The sequence below is a fragment of the Salvelinus namaycush genome, chromosome 24 (assembly GCF_016432855.1).
Source record: "Salvelinus namaycush isolate Seneca chromosome 24, SaNama_1.0, whole genome shotgun sequence".
Taxonomy (NCBI): Eukaryota; Metazoa; Chordata; class Actinopteri; order Salmoniformes; family Salmonidae; genus Salvelinus; species Salvelinus namaycush.
Window position 1 is genome coordinate 26,396,471 of NC_052330.1, and position 24,114 is coordinate 26,420,584.

Here is a 24,114-nt window from a genome sequence, read left to right on the forward strand (position 1 = left end):
CTCTGTTTGGACCCCAGGAAGAGTAGCTGCTGCTTTGGAAGCAGCTAATGGGGATCTAATAAATACTAAGTACTAAATCACCATTAATCATTGGGAGATCATGGCAGGATAAGAGATATATATATATATATATATATATATATATATATATATATATATATAGAGAGAGAGAGAGAGAGAGAGTAGAGAGAGAGAGAGAGAGAGAGAGAGAGAGAGAGAGAGAGAGAGAGAGAGAGAGAGAGAGAGAGAGAGAGAGAGAGAGAGAGAGAGAGAGAGAGAGAAGATCCATTGTTTAGGGGTAGGCAGCAGAGGGCCAGATATGACTGGCTGTTCACAGGAGAGTCCCTGTTCTCTCAGTGTCAGTGTGTGCACATGTATGAGAGATGGATGGCGGGACAATGGATCTGTGCATAGAGAGAGGAGAAGAAGGGGGAAAGGTGGCAGAAAGCAGTGGCGGATTGGGACAAGAATTCCACCCTGGCATTTTATCCACACCAGTCCATGATTTGGTCTGACACAAATCATGAGTAATCATCTTATAAAGTAATTAATAGTGCTTTATTAAGAAGTATAATACATATACTACTAAGGTATTCAATAAATACGTTGATTAATTTAACACTTGCAATCTCTAAACCAGTGATTGTCATGCATTTTATGTTGTAAATTAGACTATATTTGCTATTTTACTGTCAAAATAGGACTTCAGAATTTCCAGATACATGTGTTATGTTCAATAGAGATGAATTACATACAGTGGGGAGAACAAGTATTTGATACACTGCCGATTTTGCAGGTTTTCCTACTTACAAAGCATGTAGAGGTCTGTCATTTTTATCATAGGTACACTTCAACTGCGAGAGACGGAATCTAAAACAAAAATCCAGAAAATCACATTGTATGAATTTTAAGCAATTAATTTGCATTTTATTGCATGACATAAGTATTTGATCACCTACCAACCAGTAAGAATTCCGGCTCTCACAGACCTGTTAGTTTTTCTTTAAGAAGCCCTCCTGTTCTCCACTCATTACCTGTATTAACTGCACCTGTTTGAACTCGTTACCTGTATAAAAGACACCTATCCACACACTCAATCAAACAGACTCCAACCTCTTCACAATGGCCAAGACCAGAGAGCTGTGTAAGGACATCAGGGGTAAAATTGTAGACCTGCACAAGGCTGGGATGGGCTACAGGACAATAGGCAAGCAGCTTGGTGAGAAGGCAACAACTGTTGGCGCAATTATTAGAAAATGGAAGAAGTTCAAGATGACGGTCAATCACCCTCAGTCTGGGGCTCCATGCAAGATCTCACCTCGTGGGGCATCAATGATCATGAGGAAGGTGAGGGATCAACCCAGAACTACACGGCAGGACCTGTCAATGACCTGAAGAGAGCTGGGACCACAGTCTCAAAGAAAACCATTAGTAACACACTACGCCGTCATGGATTAAAATCCTGCAGCGCACGCAAGGTCCCCCTGCTCAAGCCAGCGCATGTCCAGGCCCGTCTGAAGTTTGCCAATGACCATCTGGATGATCCAGAGGAGGAATGGGAGAAGGTCATGTGACAAAAATAAAGCTTTTTGGTCTAAACTCCACTCCCCGTGTTTGGAGGAAGAAGAAGGATGAGTACAACCCCAAGAACACCATCCCAACCGTGAAGCATGGAGGTGGAAACATCATTCTTTGGGGATGCTTTTCTGCAAAGGGGACAGGACGACTGCACCGTATTGAGGGGAGGATGGATGGGGCCATCTATCGCGAGATCTTGGCCAACAACCTCCTTCCCTCAGTAAGAGCATTGAAGATGGGTCGTGGCTGAGTCTTCCAGCATGACAACGATCCGAAACACACAGCCAGGGCAACTAAGGAGTGGCTCCGTAAGAAGCATCTCAAGGTCCTGGAGTGGCCTAGCCAGTCTCCAGACCTGAACCCAATAGAAAATCTTTGGAGTGAGCTGAAAGTCCATATTGCCCAGCGACAGCCCCGAAACCTGAAGGATCTGGAGAAGGTCTGTATGGAGGAGTCGGCCAAAATCCCTGCTGCAGTGTGTGCAAACCTGGTCAAGAACTACAGGAAACGTATGATCTCTGTAATTGCAAACAAAGGTTTCTTTACCAAATATTAAGTTCTGCTTTTCTGATGTATTAAATACTTATGTCATGCAATAAAATGCAAATTAATTACTTAAAAATCATACAATGTGATTTTCTGGATTTTTGTCTCACATTTTCTGGATTCAACTCTCACAGTTGAAGTGTACCTATGATAAAAAATTACAGACCTCTACATGCTTTGTAAGTAGGAAAACCTGCAAAATCGGCAGTGTATCAAATACTTGTTCTCCCCACTGTACATCTTTATGTGCACTAACTAATACCATAGGCTAATTCATTTGGGGCTCAACACCTGAGGAAGTGGAAACTCAAAAAACACTAACTAGATCGCTAACAGTACATATAATACCCACTGCTAGTACTGTAGTCATGTACTAATCTAACAGTACATATAATACCCACTGCTAGTACTGTAGTCATATACTAATCTAACAGTACATAGAATACCCACTGCTAGTAGTCATGTACTAATATAACAGTACAAATAAGACGCACTGCTAGTAGTCATGTACTAATCTAACAGTACATATAATACCCACTGCTAGTAGTCATGTACTAATCTCACAGTACATATAATACTCACTGCTAGTAGTCATGTACTAATCTAACAGTACATATTATAGCCACTGCTAGTAGTCATGTACTAATCTAACAGTACACATAATACCCACTGCTACTAGTCATGTACTAATATATCAGTAAATATAATACCCACTGCTACTAGTCATGCACAGTACATATAATACCCACTGCTAGTACTGTAGTCATGTACTAATCTAACAGTAAATATAATACCCACTGCTAGTAGTCATGTACAAATCTAACAGTACATATAATACCCACTGCTAGTACTGTAGTCATGTACTAATCTAACAGTACATATAATACCCACTGCTAGTACTGTAGTCATGTACTAACCTAACAGTAAATATAATACCCACTGCTAATACTGTAGTCATGTACTAATCTAACAGTAAATATAATACCCACTGCTAGTAGTCATGTACTAATCTAACAGTACATATAATACCCACTGCTAGTACTGTAGTCATGTACTAATCTAACAGTAAATATAATACCCACTGCTAGTAGTCATGTACTAATCTAACAGTACATATAATACCCACTGCTAGTACTGTAGTCATGTACTAATCTAACAGTACATATAATATCCACTGCTAGTAGTCATGTACTAATATAACAGTACATATAATACCCACTGCTAGTAGTCATGTACTAATATAACAGTACATATAATACCCACTGCTAGTAGTCATGTACTAATCTAACAGTACATATAATACTCACTGCTAGTGGTCATCTAACAGTACATATAATACCCACTGCTAGTGGTCATGTACTAATCTAACAGTACATTTAATACCCACTGCTAGTAGTCATGTACTAATCTCACAGTACATATAATACCCACTGCTACTAGTCATGTACTAATATATCAGTAAATATAATACCCACTGCTACTAGTCATGTACTAATCTAACAGTAAATATAATACCCACTGCTAGTACTGTAGTCATGTATTAATCTAACAGTAAATATAATACCTACTGCTGGTACTGTAGTCATGTACTAATCTAACAGTAAATATAATACCCACTGCTAGTAGTCATGTACTAATCTAACAGTAAATATAATACCCACTGCTAGTACTGTAGTCATGTACTAATCTAACAGTAAATATAATACCTACTGCTGGTACTGTAGTCATGGACTGATCTAATAGTAAATATAATACATACTGCAAGTAGTCATGTACTAATCTAACAGTAAATATAATACCCACTGCTAGTAGTCATGTACAAATCTAACAGTACATATAATACCCACTGCTAGTACTGTAGTCATGTACTAATCTAACAGTAAATATAATACCCACTGCTAGTAGTCATGTACAAATCTAACAGTACATATAATACCCACTGCTAGTACTGTAGTCATGTACTAATCTAACAGTACATATAATACCCACTGCTAGTACTGTAGTCATGTACTAATCTAAGAGTACATATAATAACCACTGCTAGTACTGTAGTCATGTACTAATCTAAGAGTACATATAATACCCACTGCTAGTACTGTAGTCATGTACTAACCTAACAGTAAATATAATACCCACTGCTAATACTGTAGTCATGTACTAATCTAACAGTAAATATAATACCCACTGCTAGTAGTCATGTACTAATATAACAGTACATATAATACCCACTGCTAGTACTGTAGTCATGTACTAATCTAACAGTACATATAATACCCACTGCTAGTACTGTAGTCATGTACTAATCTAATAGTACATATAATACCCACTGCTAGTAGTCATGTACTAATATAACAGTACATATAATACCCACTGCTAGTACTGTAGTCATGTACTAATCTAACAGTACATATAATACCCACTGCTAGTACTGTAGTCATGTACTAATCTAATAGTACATATAATACCCACTGCTAGTAGTCATGTACTAATCTAACAGTACATATAATACTCACTGCTAGTGGTCATGTACTAATCTAACAGTACATATAATACCCACTGCTAGTAGTCATGTACTAATCTCACAGTACATATAATACCCACTGCTACTAGTCATGTACTAATATATCAGTAAATATAATACCCACTGCTACTAGTCATGTACTAATATAATAGTAAATATAATACCCACTGCTAGTAGTCATGTACTAATCTAACAGTACATATAATACCCACTGCAAGTAGTCATGTACTAATCTAACAGTAAATATAATACCCACTGCTAGTACTGTAGTCATGTACTAATCTAACAGTAAATATAATACCCACTGCTAGTACTGTAGTCATGTACTAATCTAACAGTAAATATAATACCCACTGCTAGTACTGTAGTCATGTACTAATCTAACAGTACATATAATACTCACTGCTAGTAGTCATGTACTAATCTAACAGTACATATAATACCCACTGCTAGTGGTCATGTACTAATCTAACAGTACATATAATACCCACTGCTAGTAGTCTTGTACTAATCTCACAGTACATATAATACCCACTGCTACGAGTCATGTACTAATATATCAGTAAATATAATACCCACTGCTACTAGTCATGTACTAATATAACAGTAAATATAATACTTCCTGCTGGTACTGTAGTCATGGACTAATCTAACAGTAAATATAATACCCACTGCTAGTGGTCATGTACTAATCTAACAGTACATATAATACCCACTGCTAGTAGCCATGTACTAATCTAACAGTACATATAATACCCACTGCTAGTGCTGTAGTCATGTACTAATCTAACAGTACACATAATACCCACTGCTAGTAGTCATGTACTAATCAAACAGTACACATAATACCCATTGCTAGTAGTCATGTACTAATCAAACAGTACACATAATACCGACTGCTAGTAGTCATGTACTAATCTAACAGTACATATAATACCCACTGCTAGTAGTCATGTACTAATCTAACAGTACACATAATACCCACTGCTAGTAGCCATATATCATTCAAGAAATCTTTGCATATTTCAAAGCCATATCAAATACATTGTTTGTAAAAAAAAATAAAAAAAGGTGCTATTGAACAAGGGGACAAAGGGACGAAGCTTTCAAAGCTGTTTTTCCCGCTATTGCATTTTGAAATGTTATACGATCAGAGCACATTTTTCTCTCGGGCGCATCGGGGGGAGGAGAGTGGCTCGCTCATTGCTCATCACATCAGCAGGCCCCAGCGAGGACACAGGCAGGGCTAGCTGGGTTCTCAACTCCACATTATATACGTCTCAGTGGAGATGGGTTGTGACGACTGTGGGCAGAGTGTACCTCATCATCGAGTCGCTGTCAGTCGATACGAGCAACCAGTCAGTGGTTGTATTTGATTAACGTTTTATTAAAAAGTATGGATTTCAGCAGTGGCGGAAAAAGTACCCAATTGTCATACTTGAATAAAAGTAAAGATATGTTTATAGAAAATGACTCAAGTAAAAGTGTAATTGATAAAATGTACTTAAGTATCAAAAGTAAAAGTATAAATCACTTCAAATTCCTTATATTAAACAAACCAGACAGCACCGTTTTCTTGTTTTTTAAATTTACGGATAGCCAGGGGCTCCAACACTCAGACATCATTTACAAACGAAGCATTTGTGTTTAGTGAATCCGCCAGATCAGGTAATAGGGATGACCATGGATGTTCGCTTGATAAGTACGTGAATTGGACCATTTTCCTGTTCTGCTAAGCATTTCAAATTTAACGAGTACTTTTGTGTGTCAGGGAAAATGTATGGAGTAAAAAATTACATCATTTTCTGTAGGAATGGAGTGAAGTAAAAGTAAAAGTTGTCAAAAATAAAAATAGTAAAGTACAAATACCAAGAAAACTACTTAAGTAGTACTTGAAAGTATCTTTACTTAAGTACTTTACACCACTAGGTTTCAGCAAACAAAGAAAGGCACACAGCTACAGCTACATAAAAAGTGATACTTTTGACTCACCTGTCCATAGAACATTCTTCCAAGAGTATTGATTTTCATCCAGGTGCTTCCAGGTGATTTTTGGCAAACTTGAGTAAACTTTTTGGACGAGATGGGTCCCATTATGTCTGGCGAAAACCAATCATTCCACAGTAAGAACCTTATACCAACGGTCAAGCATGGTGGTGGTAGTGTGATGGTTTGGGATGCTTTTCTGCCTCAGGACCTGGACGACTTGCCTTAATAGAAGGAACCATGAATTCTGCTCAGTATCAGATAATTCTACAGGAGAATGTCAAGCCATCAATATGTGAGCTGGAGCTGAAGCGCAGCTGGGTCATGCAGCAAGACAATGATCCAAAACACACAATCATGAAAATGGTTAAAAAGCAACAAATTTGATGTTTTGAAATGGCCTAGTCAAAATCCAGACCTAATCCCAATTGAGATATTGTTGCAGGATTTGAAATGAACAGTTCCTGCTTGAAAACCCACAAATGTCGCTGATTTAAAGAAGTTCTGCATGCAAGATTGGGCCAAAATTCCTCCACAGCGATGTGAGACTGATCAACAACTACAGGAAGTGTTTGGTTGGAGTCACTGCAGCTAAAGGTGGCACAACCAATTACTTTTTCACACAGGGACATTGGGTGTTGCATAACTTTGTTAATTAAATAAATAAATAGTACATTTTTTTTTGTTGTAATTTGTAAACTCATGTTCTCTTGATCTAATATTAGGTTTTGGATGAAGATCTGATGACATTCAGTATCAAAAATATGCAAAAATAGAAAAAATCAGGAAGGGGGCAAATACTTTTTCACGGAACTGTAGAATGTGCTCTTTGTACGTTGATAGGCAACCCTTCTTTACCACAAAAATCCTGTCTGTCTAATTGATGATAGAGTTGGAGCAGGTCTCTTTGCTGATGTCGCGTTTTACTTTGAATGTGAGATGCGTGACCTCAGCTCAGACTATCAGAAGATTGGGGCGTAAAAAATATTTTTTCATTGTTTATTTTTTATATAAAAACGTATTTTTGTGTGTGTCAATTTCGACCAGCACACCCAACAAAAAAATTGTCCAGCCCATCTGGCATTTGACAGGATTGCCAGATGGCCAGTCCGCTCCTGGCAGGAGGAAACTGGAGGAGAGGACACGCCTACTATTACCACAAACCCAAGGGAGACATGAAGTGTGTGGGGTTAGGTAACAATGTGCTTCTTGGAAATATGATGTGTTTGTTTTCACAGAATTTTGCTGCGCCGCCCCTGTACACAAGGGAAAGTTGTGTGGGGGGCCATGAAGGGAACGATCAAATTATTGTTCTCAACACAGGCATATCTCAGATGTCCTGTTGGACGTGCATTATTTAAGCCCTTCTAGCATGTGTTTGTGTGTCCTTGAGTGATCTCATACATGCCATTCTTTCTCACCTGAGGAGTCAGTTGGCTAGAAGGACAAACAAGATTCCATTTCACCTTGATTGCTCATCCTTCTTACATGACAGAAAGAAAAGCCAAATCTGTCATAATACCATATCTCCCCTTGAGCTGACTTGAAGTGTTTGTGTTTGCACTGATAGGGAAGGTAGGAAGGTATCTGAAACAACCCTAAGGGTGTACTATTTTCTAATTGCAGTGCTCACAATAGAACTGTAGAGAGAGGAAGAGAGAGAATGAGCACTACACTTGTGGTTCCACATTACAGACTCAGCATGGGTTGCACAACAGTTCAGTGATGTGCAAAAAGCACAAAAGGCTGTAGAGATTAGTCACTGTCAAACGTCTATACACAGCAAGGACATAACGAGGCAGACTAACACACAAACACATACACACAGACACTAATACACACTTTAACACAGTGACCTACTATTGACCTTGTAACACACACACAACAGGAAAAAAAGGAAGGATTTGTCCCCTAAATGTGAATGTCTTTGTGTTGTGTTCCAAACACACTATGTCCATACGCCCCGCCCTGCCCCTCCCGCCCTCCCGCCCCCTGCCCCTCCCGTGCATCACAATTCCCTGTAGAACAAGCATTTGCTATTGAAATACTCGCCTTTATATTTTACATTATGAACAGACCTAGGATTTAACCGCCAGCTTTGTGATGTTTATTTTTTAGTGGTCTCCAGACTACAAGGCCCCAGGTCTAGGACATGTGCTCAAGTGTACAAAACGTGGATAAAAAATGACATTCCAACAAGTGTCTGTCTGTGTGTGTCAGAGTGTCTGTCTGTGTAAGTCAGGGAGTGTCTGTCTGTGTGTGTCAGAGTGTCTGTCTGTGTGCGTCAGAGTGTCTGTCTGTGTGCGTCAGAGTGTCTGTCTGTGTACGTCAGGGAGTGTCTGTCTGTGTGCTTTAGAGTGTCTGTATGTGTGCGTCAGAGTGTCAGTCTGTGTGTGTCAGAGTGTCTGTCTGTGTGCGTCAGGGAGTGTCTGTCTGTGTGCGTCAGGGAGTGTCTGTCTGTGTGCGTCAGAGTGTCTGTCTGTGTGCGTCAGAGTGTCTGTCTGTGTACGTCAGGGAGTGTCTGTCTGTGTGCTTTAGAGTGTCTGTCTGTGTGCGTCAGAGTGTTTGTCTGTGTGCGTCAGAGCGTCTGTCTGTGCATCAGATAGTGTCTACTGCATGAGTATCTGTTCTTCTATGTATGTCTGTTCATTCAGGCCACGGTAACAGGTTGACAGTGCATTCAGGCTGCACTTTGGAGGAGTTGAGTCAGAGAGTGTCTGTCATCATTGGACCACATACAGACTGTCATAGAGCAGGAACACAGAGCACAGACAGACGGACGCACGGGCGGACAGACAGACAGGGCCTGTGCAGAGACAGACAGACAGACAGACAGACAGACAGACAGACAGACAGACAGACAGACAGACAGACAGACAGACAGACAGACAGACAGACAGACAGACAGACAGACAGACAGACAGACAGACAGACAGACAGACAGACAGACAGACAGACAGAGCCTGTGCAGAGACAGACAGACAGGGCTTGTGCAGAGACAGACAGACAGACAGACAGACAGACAGACAGACAGACAGACAGACAGACAGACAGACAGACAGACAGACAGACAGACAGACAGACAGACAGACAGACAGACAGACAGACAGACAGACAGCATCACCAACACCCATGGAGTTAGGAAACATTCATCAGTTCCATCAAGATTAGATTGAGGCTCTCTCCTTTTGATTACCATATCAAATTAGATGGATACGCTTTGGAGTCTGTGGGTGTCTGGCAGTAGTCAATGGGATTTAATACAGAGGGACGCTTCTCCATAATGTGTGTTTGTATGTGTGTGTGTGTGTGTGTGTGTGTGTGTGTGTGTGTGTGTGTGTGTGTGTGTGTGTGTGTGTGTGTGTGTGTGTGTGTGTGTGTGTGTGTGTGTGTGTGTGTGCGTGCGTGTGTGTGTTTGTGTGTGGCGCATGACCCATGGTGTATGTATCCAAGTGTGTCACAAAAAAAAGAACTATCTGTGTCACAGGAGGTTGGTGGCACCTTAATTGGGGAGGACGGGCTCATAGTAATGGCTGGAATGGAATTAATGGAATGGTACTGAACTCAAACACATTTACTCCATTCCAGCCATTATTATGAGTCGTCCTCCCCTCAGCAGTCTCCTGTGGTCTGTGTGTAATATGAGTGGGTGCATGTCAGGGTGGCTCTTTTGCGTGAAGACAGACAGAGATTGGAGATAAGAGGGCGACTGTCTGTCGAGTGTGTCTGAATGGCTGTGGACCGTGTCAGTGACTTCTATTCACCCCTACTGACAGGCTGCAGACAGTGTATGTGCTTGTGTGGCTAATTGACTAATGTGGAAAAAGAAGTCAACTCACAACATACAGATGTAGGATCTTAATTTGAGCCAGTTTGCTACAGCAGGAAAGTAATCCTGCAGCAACAGGGAATGTGAATTATTATGTGGATTATAATTAATTAAAAACAATTTAGGGGTTGATACATTTTTTGTTATAGCAAATCAAGTCTGGAATTTCTAAGTGGAAATGACAAACTTTATAAGCCTTTTTCAAAGCTAATATACACTACAGGTTTGGGAAAAAAGAGTGATCAAATTAAGATCATATATTTGTATTGTTGCTGGTTAAAGGCCTTAACAAGTGAAGCATTCCAGTGGGTTTCTGAGTCCAACTGTTAATCTCTTTCTCTCTTTCTCGCTCTCTTTCTCTCGCTCTCTCTCTCTCGCTCTCTCTCTCTCTCACTCTCTTTCTCTCGCTCTCTTTCTTTCTTCCAATGAAAAGTTGAGACAGCCAACTTTGACGGAAATATGCAGGCAACAATCTCCTGAAGACACATTTGAACTTGACATCTATCTGATGAAACCCCAAAGTCATGGATTTCCTGTACTACTTTGCACTGGCAAACCTATGGTGTCGATAGACAATGGGTAAATGTCAGTGTTTCAAAGGGAGATCACACAGCTTGTGTTGTACAGGAGCGGAGGCCTAGATACATCCATCATTAGCCAGCTGTGGTTTTCTGCCATAACACAGCAAGGCCCTCACTGCAAGTCTCTCTCACGTTACGACATGGCCACGGAATGCTGGCACATGACAACTTCACCCTGACGCAGGGCTTTCTTATCAGCCTGTTCAAGAGGGTGACAGACCTCATGAGAAAGCTGGATATCGAAATGAAGAGTAAGAGATGATATTGAAGAGGAAAAAGAAGGCCAAAGGCACCTCTTGGTCAGACTGCTGCAGCTGCACATATGAGGGAAGGGAAGCCCCCTATAGTTCAGACAGACAAGATATCAGCAGTTTTCTATTGTATTCATCACATGATGCCTGCAGGTTGCAATGTCAGCAGCACGTTGGAAATGTTTTTACATGGTTTTTGCTATGAAAGGACCTTAGAGTGAGAGAGAGAGGGAGAGAGAGAGAGAGAGCGAGAGAGAGAGAGAGAGAGAGAGAGAGAGAGAGAGAGAGAGAGAGAGAGAGAGAGAGAGAGAGACCCTATATTGGGGTCCTGGACTGAATAGTGATTGGGGAGAGAGAGAAAAGCTCCTCTCCTCTAACCCCCATGTCAGTGTGTTCCCTCTATCATACTAAGCTCCTGGCCGAAGAAGACGGAGCTGGTTGCCAAGGAGACGCACCACCTTCAAGGAGGACGAGAGCTCTCGCAAATCAACCCATTTATTCCTTACTGTGACATGAGGACCAGTGATAACAGTGACTAGTGTGTGGTAGTGTGTTTACTGGGAAGCGTATACGGCAGCCTCGTTTTTCGAGCCATTACGTTCTTTCTCTCAATGACTACTGCATCACATCTACTGCTCCCAGGCCATATCAGTGACATACAGTTTGACTGTAACAGCCTCCTCCACTGCTCACCATGTTAATGCCAACTGTCCTGGCAGTATGTTTCCCCCTCCCTTAGTGACAATGAAATCACAGAGACTATCCTCTTCCTCCCATTGGCTGGGAAGCACCATGGTGATGCCCTCTGATTGGTCATGCCCAGCAGGCACACTCGGCCAATCAGGCTCACTGTATCCATGAGACTGAAGCATGTAGGGCTATTTAAATCCAACCAGAGACACACAAGATTGCTTAGATGTACATTTCTATTTTTTTTAAAGCAGGGGGGAAAGGTTTGCGAGTGGACAAACATTGCAAATCGAGACAGACCTGCTCGCTGCAGTGGTCGACCCATCTTCGGGGTTAAACTAAACCAGGGCGAAGCGTGAGTTGAATGAATGAAAGCAGCGTACCAATTCAGGTTGTACTCTTCTATCCCTCTACCCTGAGTTTGTTTATGAATATTGATAGAACTCTATCCCTTACTTGCATTCATGCCTACTTTGCCCTAAATGAAGCTGTGGCAGTGAGCGGAGACTGAACGGTGAAATCATGTGGACAGGATGAACTAAAGCTGGGTATTGGTTGTTCATGCCACAGGAACATGGTACAAACAGTGTTATACATCTCACAGAGGAGCAGCATTGGAAAGAAAAGCAGCGGATGAAAGACGACGTAAGTCCGCTGCCATTTTGTGTTCGCTCTTTTTTCACTTTTTTTTCACTGACCATAAAATGGCGGATAATTCCTCTCCCGCCAGGTCAGCCATTACGGTCGTTTCGAGATTTGTTTTAGTTTAATATCACCTGCAACATATGCCGTAATGGTGACCATCATTTTTTGATGAACTTTGGAAACACTTTTAAAAGATTTGTATTTTGTAAATCAGATTTCATCCAAATATTTGTTGCATTTTTTATGCATTTTCTACATCTTAATTTCAAAGTAAACTACATGTATGACCCATGTACATTAAAATTGTACCATAATTTATGTAAATACAAATAAATAACTTTGATTTATCTTTAATCTCTGTGTTTACACTGTTGCCATTTACAGCATATTTTAAAAGTTCATATTTTATTGTGTTGATTAAAACATGAACTACCTGGTATTTCAATTGTACAGACAGAGAATGACTCCATGTACCTTTAAGGTGAGTGGAAACTATAGTAAAAGGAAAGGTGAAAGTACTGTATAGCAACGACCCACGCCATCTTACCGTAACCCTAACGATGACAACAAACAACAACAGATAGCCTACTAATATAGTCATGAAAATGAAAGGTTCTTCCCTCCAGTAATTCTATCAACCTTGACTGGAAATGGAAGGTGTAATTGCAAAAAATGGTTAATACAAATGTACATATGACCAAATGTACATGTCTGTGCCAGACTGAGACAGTCTAATTCTTTAAATACTGTATCTGTAGTCTACATTTAAAAAATGCACTACTTCATTCTGAGTTTAAGTGTCAGCAGCAGTTTAACGCGCCAGTGAGAAAGAGGAGGAGGGTGATTCAAAGGGCTAGACACATTAATGCAGATGTTTTAATTAGCCAGAGGGTATACATTGGGAATCAGGATACTATAAAGCCTTTTCAGCTGAAAGGGACAGGGCCCACTCCCTCTCAATTGATTTTTATTATTATAAATCAACGCCTTATTCTGAATACTTAACCAGAATGCAATGTCTGTGAGATGTGGAAAATGTACGTGACTATTGTTTGAGACAGTTTACGTCTGGGTTTAAAACATCCCTGGGGCACTGGGAAGAACATAGAAAAGTATAAGAATGTGACAAACAGCACAACTTCCATTTGAAAGATCATCTAAAGATGGAGCACCTTGACATGAAATGACAGAAGAGGGAAACTATATCATTTTGGCAGTGGTTCTAATCTAATCTGGTCCAAATGATTGTTGGTGATGTATTACATAGCCTACCTACTACAGTATGTGGTGGTGGGATGCAATTGACTTGCTCAAATCTCCTGCTTTTGGTCATGTCAGTTTAGTGAGAAATTGATTTTTTTTTAAATTTTATTTAATTGTCTATGACAACTATCTGTTTAACTTATTTTGTGTGAAAACACTGTGATGATGCTGAGGGACTCACCTGGGAAGAACAAATGCTGGACACATATCATGATGACAAACTGATGTTGAGGCCCGAGACTCGACAACATCAGTCATTTTCAGCTAGCTGGCTAGCTACCACTGCGAACTCACTTGCATCAAACTTGAGAAGCAATTACTTTTCTTGTTTGGCTGTAGAAGTTGGGTTGCCTCAAAATCGGCCAGTCATTTTACGGTGATCACCAATGGACGGCACGTTTATTTTAGGAATAGGAATTCTAGGTACTTCTTCTAATCCCAAAAATGTGAACAAGCTAGCCTGGCTAACGTGTGACGTTAGTGTAGCATATCTAGCATGCTTGGTTTTATGATACCAGTTCATGGTGAGTATTCCTGGCAGTGCTATCCGTTTCTGAGTGCAACCAAGATGAAAATGGAATTCGCTTGTTTCTGTACACAGTTTATGTTTATTTTGAGCCACTCCGGTTTGTTGTCACAAGTAAAATACTTCCTGCCTGCCTCCTAGGTAAAACATCTTCAACCTGCCTCTGCTGCTCTTGTTTACCATGGTGACTGAGCCCTGCTTTCTCATTCACAACAAGCCCCATCCACTGTAATTCTGCATATCAGTGCACTATGGTGCCTATTTCTGCAATGGCTTAAAACACTGTGTGTAATTCACCCATACAACCCAACTTTTCTTCTTCAGTAATACACCCAGGACTGAACCCACTTTAGTGATAAAATCATTCCCATAAAGCAGGTATTCCCTCAGGGGTACGCTCAATGCCATCGGGGGTACACCAAATAAAAATGTGATTCACATTTTTTATATATATTCTATATATATTTTCAAACAGTACATTTATATTTGGGTGAGGTTTTTTTCTCGCCTGAGTAGCCTCGTTTCACTGCCAAAGATAAAATTAAACCATCTAGTGTTCAGCGAAATGACAACACAATGTCAAATACAGCTGTTCGGGGAGACCTCCTCTCGAGCCCAAAATGCTCGACCTCCCTCTATGTTCAGGTTAGGGATCTGGTTAAAACCCCTATCTTGTAACCCCCCTAGAAGTAGTCCAGTGTCACATCCATACAGTGTACTGAATGAATAAGGTCTCTCTTTTCCTCTTTCAGCATCTAGGCTTACAATTTTGAAGCACCAGACTCCAGACCGGGTTCTGGAACTCGCCTGTCTCCTCTGGAATATGTGGGTTCTTCTCCTCATTGTTCATCTCATATCCTCACTGTTGAAATGTACATTCATCTATGTGTATTCTGGTGAACTTGTTGGGGAGCTTGGAAAGCCTGAGTGTATTGTTCTGACTATACATACTACATCAGTGCTTGGTCCCTCGATGAGGAAGCCATTTTTGTGGCCTACCAGAAGCCCAGGTTGCCAGTGGCCCAGGATGAGGAGCCAGACCCCGTCAGCCACAAAGCCCTCCCCAAACCTCCTCTGACCCCCTGGACCTGAAGACGAGGGTGGCAGGGGCTTATAGACTGGCCAATGAACATGGACCGTGTGGCCCCCCCCCCCCCCCCCCTTTTTTTTTTATATATGAATATATATACGTAAATATATATGACAAATATATATATATATTTTAAGTAAGAGTTATCATGACTTTGTTTTTTATTTTCTGCCTCCTCAGAGCTGGCTGTCTGACAACACTCCCACCTGTGGCAGGTTCAACAGAGGGTAAAGGGAGATGGAGAGAGAGGGAGAAATGAAAGAAAGATGGAGAGTTAGAAGGGAGTGAGACAAAATTGCAAAAGCAATGGAATGAGAGATGGGAGGTAATATAAAGAGAGAGAGGTGCACGGTAGGTTTTTTGAGCGAGGGGGAGAAAAGGGGAGTGGAGAGGGATGGTCAATGGTTGCAATAAGCAAAACATGAACACTTTATTATTGTAAGGAAATATCTCTGCGTGTTTGCCAGTCATTTTATTATTAATAAATAATTTGCACAGGCAGAGGGCTGGAGCAGCTCTTTTCCCAAAGGGAAATGAATGGAACCATTCACAGGAGGATGTTATACCTGATTTACCTTCCCACTTGGTTGATTGAGGTGGAAAACGGCATTCGCTGCAGCTGGTTTCCAGGTGGTTTAGTCTTCTTTAAAAAAAATGTTTTTTAAATGTTTTTTGTTTAAAAAGAATTGTAATTTTTATTTATTGTTATTTTTTTGTCTTCTTTTTTGCACCTTTGCTTGCTGTCTTCACTGTATTATAAGGCTTTTGGGAAAAGCTAAAATGACTGTGTAGAGTTTGGTTATTTGTACATTTTCTAAACATTATTTTCTAATCTTTCACAAAATCAAAACACAATATCTGAAAAGATGGTGAGAACTTTGAGGGCAGTTCAGAACACTAGTATCCAATAACTATAATATCTCTTCACTATACTGTGTTTGTAGGGAGGGACAGTGTGAGTTCAGATTCCAGCCTAGGGCAGAGGGAGCTGTCAGCTAAGAGAAGAGGCAGGAGAGCCCCTTGTACTGAGCCTACTGATGGAGAGAAGAGAGACAAGGATTAGGGGAGGCCCCTCGAAACCTGCCCGATGCAGGACCAACAGTGAAAGGTACTGTATGCCTGCACATTTCTCTACATTTCATTCCTTGTTCTCTCTTTCATTCCTCCATATCCTCTTTCTCTTCTCGTCTTTCCACTTTGTCTCACTTCTGGCTGTCCACCCATCTCTTTTTTTCTCTCTTTCTTTTCCCTCGTGTCTTTTTTCTCTCCCTTTTGATGTTTTCTTTTACTATTCTACTCTCTTATTCTACTTCTCTCTCCCTCCCTCTCACCTCCTTCTCACTCTCTCCTTCTCCCTCCCTCCCTCCCTCCCTCCCTCCCTCCCTCCCTCCCTCCCTCCCTCCCTCCCTCCCTCCCTCCCTCCCTCCCTCCCTCCCTCCCTCCCTCCTTCTCTTTCTCTCTCCTCCTTCTCTTTCTCTCTCCTTCTCTCTCCTCCCTCTCCCTCTCACCTCCATCTCACTCTCTATCTTTCTCTCTACTTCTCCCTCCCTCCGTCTCCCTCCTTTTGGCCTAGGTGACATTAAGTGTAGATGTATTGGCACACAAAGGATTCCATGGTGACAATTACCACAGTGGTGAATTATACCTCCTATTCTTACATTTCACGGGCCTGGCTCAACCCTGATGCAATGTTTTGGCCACTCTCTTTCAGTGTGTCCGATTCAAAGACTTTGACTACCCCTCACCTCTGTGCTTTCTCACTCATTTTGGTTCTTTACATATGCAGATTGCCTTCAAGTTTATTCAAGGTATTTCATGAATTTATCCTACTCTTCAATGAAACCAGAACCTTGGGTGAGAGAGGGAGTAGTTTTAGCCAAATGTGTATGAAAATTAAAGTCTTATAAGATATTCTATGAGCTTTCAGCCACCCCCATCTTAGCCTAATGGACAAGTCAACCTCAGTCTTCAGCAGTGGTGTAAAGTACTTAAGTAAAAATACTTTTAAGTACTACTTAAGCGTTTTTTTGGGGTGTCTGTACTTTACTATTTATATTTTTGCCAACTTTTACTTTTAAAAGTAACACACTAAAATCACACACTTATCAAAATAACATCCCTGGTCATCAATACTGCCTCTGATCTGGCAGACTCACTGAACACAAATGCTTCGTTTGTAAATGATGTCTGTTGGAGTGTGCCCCATGGCTATCCGTCAATAAAAAAGAAAATGAAAATTGTTCTGTCTGGTTTGCTTAATATACAGAATTTGAAATGGTTTATGCTTTTACTTTTATTTTTGATACTTAAGTACATTTTAGAAGTTCCATTTACTTTTGATACTTACATTTAAAACCAAATACTTTTTAGACTTTTACTCAAGTTGTCACACCCTGGCCTTAGTTATCTTTGTTTTCATTATTATTTTAGTTAGGTCAGGGTGTGACATGGGGATGTATGTGTTTTTGGTTTGTCTAGGGGTTTGTAGGTTTAATGGGGCAATGTCTTGTCTAGGTGTTTGTATGTCTATGGCTGCCTAGATTGGTTCTCAATTAGAGACAGCTGTGGTTTATTGTCTCTGATTGAGAGCCATATTTAAGGCAGCCATAGGCATTTGGGTTTTGTGGGTAATTGTCTGTGTCTATGTTCTATGTTTGCACGTGTGCACCTAGTTCATTTATATAGCTTCACGTTAGTCTATTTGTTGTTTTGTTTTGTTTTTCTTCTTAATAATAAAGAGAAGATGTATTTTTCACACGCTGCGCCTTGGTCCACTCTCTCACCCTTAGACAGCCGTGACAGAATTACCCACCTAAATCGGACCAAGCGGCGTGTCAAGCGGCAACAGGACCCATCTACACAGGATTTCTGGACATGGGAGGACGAATTGGATGGTAAGGGACCTTGGGCTCAACCAGGAGAATATCGCCGCCCCAAAGCTGAGCTGGAGGCAGCGAAAGCCGAGAGGAGGCGATATGAGGAGGCAGCACGGAGGCAAGGCTGGAAGCCCGTGAGTACTACCCAAAAATTTCTTGGGTGGGGGCTTAAAGGGAGTGTGGCGAAGTCAGGTAGGAGACCTGCGCATACTCCCTGTACTTACCGTGGAGAGCGAGAGTACGGGCAGACACCGTGTTACGCAGTAGAGCGCATGGTGTCTCCTGTACGCGTGCATAGCCCGGTTCGGTACATTCCAGCTCCAAGTATCGGCCGGGCTAGATTGAGCGTTGAGCCGGATGTCATGAAGCCGGCCCAACGCATCTGGCCACCAGTGCGTCTCCTCGGGCCGGCTTACATGGCACCAGCCTTACGCATGGTGTCCCCGGTTCGCCTACATAGCCCGGTGCGGGTTATTCCACCTCCCCGCACTGGTCAGGCGACGGGGAGCATACAACCAGGTAGGGTTGGGCAGGCTCAGTGCTCAAGGGAGCCAGTACGCCTGCACGGTCCGGTATTTCCGGCGCCACCTCCCCGCCCCAGCCCAGTACCACCAGTGCCTACACCACGCACCAGGCTTCCAGTGTGTCTCCAGAGCCCTGTTCCTCCTCCACGCACTCGCCCTATGGTGCGTGTCTCCAGCCCGGTACCACCAGTTCCGGCACCACGCACCAAGCCTCCTGTGTGTCCCCAGAGTCCTGTGCGTCCTGTTGTTGTTCCCCGCACTAGCCTGAAGGTGCGTGTCCTTAACCCGGTACCTCCAGTTCCGGCACCACGCACCAGGCCTACAGTGCGTCTCAGCCGGCCAGAGTCTGCCGTCTGCCCAGCGGTGCCTGAACTGCCCGTCTGCCCAGCGGTGCCTGAACTGCCCGTCTGCCCAACGGCGCCTGAACTGCCCGTCTGCCCAACGGCGCCTGAACTGCCCGTCTGCCCAACGGCGCCTGAACTGCCCGTCTGCCCAACGGCGCCTGAACTGCCCGTCTGCCCAACGCCGCCTGAACTGTCCGTCTGCCAAGCGCCGCATGAACTGCCCGTCTGTACTGAGCCTTCAAAGCCGCCCGTCTGCCATGAGCCTGCAAAGCCGCCCGTCTGCCATGAGCCTTCAGAGCCGTCCGCCAGACAGGAGCCGCTAGAGCCTTCCGCCAGACAGGAGCCGCTAGAGCCTTCCGCCAGACAGGATCAGCCAGAGCCTTCCGCCAGACAGGATCAGCCAGAGCCTTCCGCCAGACAGGATCAGCCAGAGCCTTCCGCCAGACAGGATCAGCCAGAGCCTTCCGCCAGACAGGATCAGCCAGAGCCGTCAGCGAGCCATGACCAGCCAGAGCCGTCAGCGAGCCATGACCAGCCAGAGCCGTCAGCGAGCCATGACCAGCCAGAGCCGTCAGCGAGCCATGACCAGCCAGAGCCGTCAGCGAGCCATGACCAGCCAGAGCCGTCATCCAGCCATGACCAGCCAGAGCCGTCATCCAGCCATGAGCCGTCATCCAGCCAGGATCCGCCAGAGCCAGCCAGCCAGGATCCGCCAGAGCCAGCCAGCCAGGATCCGCCAGAGCCAGCCAGCCAGGATCCGCCAGAGCCAGCCAGCCAGGATCCGCCAGAGCCAGCCAGCCAGGATCCGCCAGAGCCAGCCAGCCAGTATCCGCCAGAGCCAGCCAGTATCCGCCAGAGCCAGCCAGGATCCGCCAGCCAGCCAGGATCCGCCAGCCAGCCAGGATCCGCCAGCCAGCCAGGATCCGCCAGAGCCAGCCAGCCAGGTTCCGCCAGTTAGTCCGGTGCTGCCCCTTAGTCCGGTGCTGCCCCTTAGTCCGGTGCTGCCCCTTAGTCCGGTGCTGCCCCTTAGTCCGGTGCTGCCCCTTAGTCCGGTGCTGCCCCTTAGTCCGGTGCTGCCCCTTAGTCCGGTGCTGCCCCTTAGTCCGGTGCTGCCCCTTAATCCAGTGGGGTTAATTTGGAGGGTGGACATTTGGAGGAGGCTACGAAAGCGGGTAGTGACTATGGTGGAGTGGGGGCCACGTCCCGCACCCGAGCCGCCGCCATATTAAGGCCCACCCCGGACCCTCCCCTTCAATGTCAGGTTGTGCGGTCGGAGTCCGCACCTTTGGGGGGGGGGTACTGTCACACCCTGGCCTTAGTTATCTTTGTTTTCATTATTATTTTAGTTAGGTCAGGGTGTGACATGGGGATGTATGTGTTTTTGGTTTGTCTAGGGGTTTGTAGGTTTAATGGGGCAATGTCTTGTCTAGGTGTTTGTATGTCTATGGCTGCCTAGATTGGTTCTCAATTAGAGACAGCTGTGGTTTATTGTCTCTGATTGAGAGCCATATTTAAGGCAGCCATAGGCATTTGGGTTTTGTGGGTAATTGTCTGTGTCTATGTTCTATGTTGCATGTGTGCACCTAGTTCATTTATATAGCTTCACGTTAGTCTATTTGTTGTTTTGTTTCGTTTTTCTTCTTAATAATAAAGAGAAGATGTATTTTTCACACTTGGTCCACTCTCTCACCCTTAGACAGCCGTGACACAAGTAGTATTTTAATGGGTGACTTTCAATTTTATTTGAGTCATTTTCTATTAAGGTCTTAAGTATGACAATTGAATACTTTTTCCACCACTGGTCTTCAGGTCAGGTACTTGTCTAAATGGATCCTAGTTTCCAAAACTATCTTCTCAGCCAAGACCTTCCCAATACAATAGACCTATCTATCTGTTATCAACATCACCATCACTGACCGGTCAGTCTTCAGGAGAGGCTCGAACAGTTTCTGCCTACCTCATCAGGAGTGTGTCAGTTATAGAGATATATAACTCCAGGCATGAGGACGGGGCCTGTTGTTAAAATCCATCCTCACATTGTTTGGCTAGAGCTGCTAGGACTGTGACAGGGGAACAACAATAAAACACTTTCACTGAGAACCAAGATCCCCCCCCCCCCCCCCAATTTTACTGAGAACCTATAATAGATTCGAAGCCAGACCCCCAACTCTCACCCCACTGATCTAGTTACACAATATATGTGAGATCACCATCTTCAGATTTTCATGGACATGATCTGAAAGCCCTTCACTCTTTGTTTTGCAAACTCATACCATTTTTTTTCACAGTTCAAGTTCAGTGTTTAAGGTTTACATGTCTCTACTCCCAAACTCCAGTCATTATCCTTGTTTAGAACTTTCCTATTTAGACCAAGCCATCTTAGAGAAAGTGGAAAGAGAGCGTGGGGTTGAGCCAGGGGTGAGAGAGAGAGAGAGAGAGAGAGAAAATAACAGATTGCTATACAGAGTCAGAGAGGTTTAGAGTTGGAGTGTGCCGTGCACGCTTGAGAAATGGAGAAAGAGAGTGAGAAATAAAAAGAGAGAGAGATTAGACATTGGCTGCTTCTTTTTCTCCAATAAGCATGGGCTTTATAGCTCAAAATTGCTGTCTATTAGATTTGGGTGCCCATCTGGGCACGGCTAGAAGCCGCGTAGCAGCGTCTCTGCTGGGACTGACTACTGTCCGCCGGCCAGGCACTGCCCAGGCCCAAGACACAGATGAGATCATGTCTCGGAGAAGGCACTATCACACACAGAGGCCCTATTACCAGGCCCTGATCCCATCACACAGACCGCATGCTCTCTCTCTCTCTCTCTCTCTCTCTCTCGCTCTCGCTCTCGCTCTCGCTCTCTCTCTCATTTAGAATAACAATCATCTCTGCTTGTGCTCTCTGCTCTTGTCTATGCCCTGTGTACCAGCCTCAGTTATGTTAGTAAGTCATCCAATATATGCTTTAGCCCGGTAGGGATATTAAAGCACTGTCAGGATTCATTTGATCATCAATGACAACAACAAGACAGTGAACAAAACAGTGTAAATTAAAACAGCAAGTTATCGGTGTTGCTGTCGGTTCTGTAACTGAAAAAACCTGTTGAGTAAAGTCACAGTGACAAAGCATGAACGGCTTTAACCAGGGTTAACCCACAAAGCTGTGGTCTCAGTTCCTGTCTGTTGCAGGTCTCTTTGTATGCGACTGACACAAGCTCAGGCACACACACACACAGGAGCAGACAGCAACACAGGCTATATACAGTACAGTATCAGGAAGAGAAGCTTCAGTTACTGCAACCTCTGTTGCAATGGGGACACCTGGTGTTAACTAAAGTAACTGGTCACATACAGTGATATACAGTGATATACAGTTATATACAGTGACATACAGTGCTATACAGTGACATACAGTGATATACAGTGACATACAGTGATATACAGCGATATACAGTGACATACAGTGATATACAGTGACATACAGTGATATACAGTGACATACAGTGATATACAGTGACATACAGTGACATACAGTGATATACAGTGATATACAGTGACATACAGTGATATACAGTGATATACAGTGACATACAGTGATATACAGTGACATACAGTGATATACAGTGACATACAGTGATATACAGTGATATACAGTGACATACAGTGACATACATTGACATACAGTGATATACAGTGATATACAGTGATATACAGTGATATACAGTGATATACAGTGCCTTCAGAAAGTATTCATTCCCCTTTTCTTATTCCACATGTTGTTGTGTTAAGGTCTAAATTCAAAATGGATTAAATGCATATATATATTAAAGTTGCATATGATAAAGGCGTTGTTAAAATGAATTACTAAAGACTGTATAGTAGGTGCAATGTCTACACATCACTGTATAGTAGGTGTCTAACCCTAACCCTATACAAGACGGTATAGTAGGTGTCTAACCCTAACCCTATACAAGACTGTATAGTAGGTGTCTAACCCTAACCCTATACAAGACTGTATAGTAGGTGTCTAACCCTAACCCTATACAAGACTGTATAGTAGGTGTCTAACCCTAACCCTAACCCTATACACGACTGTATAGTAGGTGTCTAACCCTAACCCTATACAAGACGGTATAGTAGGTGTCTAACCCTAACCCTATACAAGACTGTATAGTAGGTGTCTAACCCTAACCCTATACAAGACTGTATAGTAGGTGTCTAACCCTAACCCTATACAAGACGGTATAGTAGGTGTCTAACCCTAACCCTATACAAGACGGTATAGTAGGTGTCTAACCCTAACCCTAACCCTATACAAGACTGTATAGTAGGTGTCTAACCCTAACCCTATACAAGACGGTATAGTAGGTGCCTAACCCTAACTCTATACAAGACGGTATAGTAGGTGTCTAACCTTAACCCTATACACGACTGTATAGTAGGTGTCTAACCCTAACCCTATACAAGACTGTATAGTAGGTGCCTAACCCTAACCCTATACAAGACTGTATAGTAGGTGTCTAACCCTAACCCTATACACGACTGTATAGTAGGTGTCTAACCCTAACCCTATACAAGACGGTATAGTAGGTGTCTAACCCTAACCCTAACCCTATACAAGACTGTATAGTAGGTGTCTAACCCTAACCCTAACCCTATACAAGAGACTGTATAGTAGGTGTCTAACCCTAACCCTAACCCTATACACGACTGTATAGTAGGTGTCTAACCCTAACCCTATACAAGACTGTATAGTAGGTGTCTAACCCTAACCCTATACAAGACTGTAAAGTAGGTGTCTAACCCTAACCCTATACAAGACTGTATAGTAGGTGCCTAACCCTAACCCTATACAAGACTGTATAGTAGGTGTCTA